Source organism: Pomacea canaliculata, linkage group LG10 (assembly GCF_003073045.1).
Source record: "Pomacea canaliculata isolate SZHN2017 linkage group LG10, ASM307304v1, whole genome shotgun sequence".
In the NCBI taxonomy this organism is placed as follows: domain Eukaryota; kingdom Metazoa; phylum Mollusca; class Gastropoda; order Architaenioglossa; family Ampullariidae; genus Pomacea; species Pomacea canaliculata.
This window is the reverse complement of record NC_037599.1, coordinates 19,521,463-19,524,135: the sequence shown is the minus strand read 5'-3', so window position 1 is coordinate 19,524,135 and position 2,673 is coordinate 19,521,463.

Here is a 2,673-nt window from a genome sequence, read left to right as displayed (position 1 = left end):
TCCCCCGCCAGAACTAAAGCAATTCATTCAGGTCCGTGGACCGACTAGGCAACGTGTTGCACCTGCAGGAAAAGTCGTACTGATGACGACTATTAACTATCAGATTACCTGCATAAAACTCCACCGATGTATGAATTTCAAATTTCAAGTTTAACATAAGAGAAATAAATTAATTCAATTATATATAATCATCTTTTTAACGTTTCTTACTAGAAATTCAACGCTTTCGTATTTTTGTCCATTATTTTACGTCTTTTGAGAAGACATTTTGTCGCAAAAAAAAAAATCGATTTGGAACAAATAAGAAACAACTAAAAATACATTAATTACACAATTAGTGTAAATGTAAAAAAAATTAATTAACACTTTTTTTCAACAATTAGACTGAAAGGGGACTTAATAAAATTTTTCGAGATTTATTTCATATAATTTACTTCGCAGATGAAAATTCGTTTAACACAAAATGAAAGCATGACAGACTGTACTGACTTTAATCTGCGTGATCGAACTAGAACCAAAGACTTTATATTGTATATTATCTTTGCTAGAACTACATCCTACTGCGATATATATATTATTATGTCATTTCATTATAATTTTGTCCATGGCTTTATTACTCAAGACGACTACAGGAACCTAATCAGCCATTGTTTTGATATCTCACAACGATTTACTAAATGTTCTGTACTTGCCACAGAATGTGCCGTCAACACTGTCTTCCACACCTTTTATTACTGACATAACCGTTAAAATATTTAGAGGTTACTTACTTCAATAATTTGGAAGGTTCAGAAAAAGCTCGGAATCTTCGTATTTACGACGAAAATAACTTGAAGAAAGGCAAACCACATCCCACGGTCTAGCTGTAAGTGCACGTCTTTCCAACGATTAAATATGGCAACGAATGGACGAAAATGTTACCAAAAATAGACACCGACTGCAGAAATGGCGATTTCTTTTCCAACAATAGTACATAGATCCAAATCTCAGCATCCTTTCCTTAGAAGTCGTCTGACGCTTACAGCAGTACGCCGTGTGTAAAAAGTCGAATGAGTTGCAATAAGAAATTTAAAAATCCTGCTTCGCAACGATGTAGAATATTTTTCCGACCTTGGACCATTCTCGCTCTTTCAAAAGAACTTTCGTTGAGTGGCGAGCTGACAGTGACACTGAAGCATCGAAACGTGACGTTATTTTAAGATATGACGTCAAGAGAGCAAGTCTTAGATTTCTTTCTCGATTGTTCTGGAAGAAAAGGAGTTGTGATCTTACATATGTTGCTTGTAAACCAGCTTGATATTCGAAATTCAAATCACTGCTTTCTAATTATCCCATAATCTTTTGATGCCTTAACGACTTAAAAATATTTTAACTTTATTGAAGATCCTAGGTTGTAAATGGCTGACTATTATGAAGAAATCGAATGTTCAGATGTACTTCAGGAGGCCAGCAATTAAAGCATAAAAATACAATTTCTAGAGTCAAACTCATTTTCATAATCTTCAGTGAGCTGCAGCTTTCCTCTCAGCAATGATCACGGACACACTTCCACGTGTATTCATGTCTAATCATGTTACGATTGAAAAAAATATATGTAGACGATCTGTTATTCCTCTTTTTATTTACCTTCTGCCACTCACACCAAGTTCACTTTGAGGATGACTTTCTATTTAAGCAAGGAATTACAAATACCTTCTCTTCTATTTTCACGATCAAAAAAAGGGAATGCTGGTCGGTTTTTCTCTGATTATAATTATTATTATATTAAGAAAAGGTCTTGTCTCCAAGAAACATGTCAGTCAGTCCAGGATACCGGAGTACAGAAACGTCTCAGTCAAAACCGCCCTCCCTTTCTTTACTCAGATTTAATTAAGTATGCTGTTGACAGCGTTACCTGCCTGAGAAATCTGAGTTGATAGGGACTGCAAGTCTCGCCCGTCGCGTCACCGAGTGACAAAGTGGGGTGTGGGTACAGACTTACCCTTTTCGCAGGAAAAGTAACTCTCCCACCAAGAGGAGAAACGTCGTGAGTGACAAGCCTTTGTTTTGCCTCCACGATGTCTACATCTTGAGAGGTGGGCTTGGTCGCATTTGTCGGATGCTGGTCAATTTTCAAGTAGTCAAACATTAGTCACGATAACTTCTTCGATAAGAAAAAATTATAACTGCGTCTATTTTCTGTTTAATAATTATTGCATACTCCCCTTTTGTATGAAAGGTATTATTTTTGTACCGGTTTTGGGCGTCTCTGGTATTCTGAGAATATATGTATATTAAGAATACACATGTCAGTAGGATAAACATTGATTTTATTACATTTTATCTGTTTCTTTTATGAGGACGCGTTCGGTGTCTACAGTCTACGGTCTGAAAAGCCACAAGTTCCAGAAAGCGCACCATGTTTTACAGAAAATGTCTTTGAAGTTGATTTTTTTTTTTTGTAATTTTGATGGATTACTTAAGGTTTATTCAAGCCGCATCTTTCATAGTGCTAGTCTTTGTAACAGAGGCCCACAGATATCGTCTGCTGCCACATACATACATGGACATACGCGTCAAGGTGTATATGCATATGCAACACACTTACGCACAAGTATCCAAACACTCACAGACACATACATAAACAGTCACACACACACACACGAACACACATACACCCACGCACACATAATC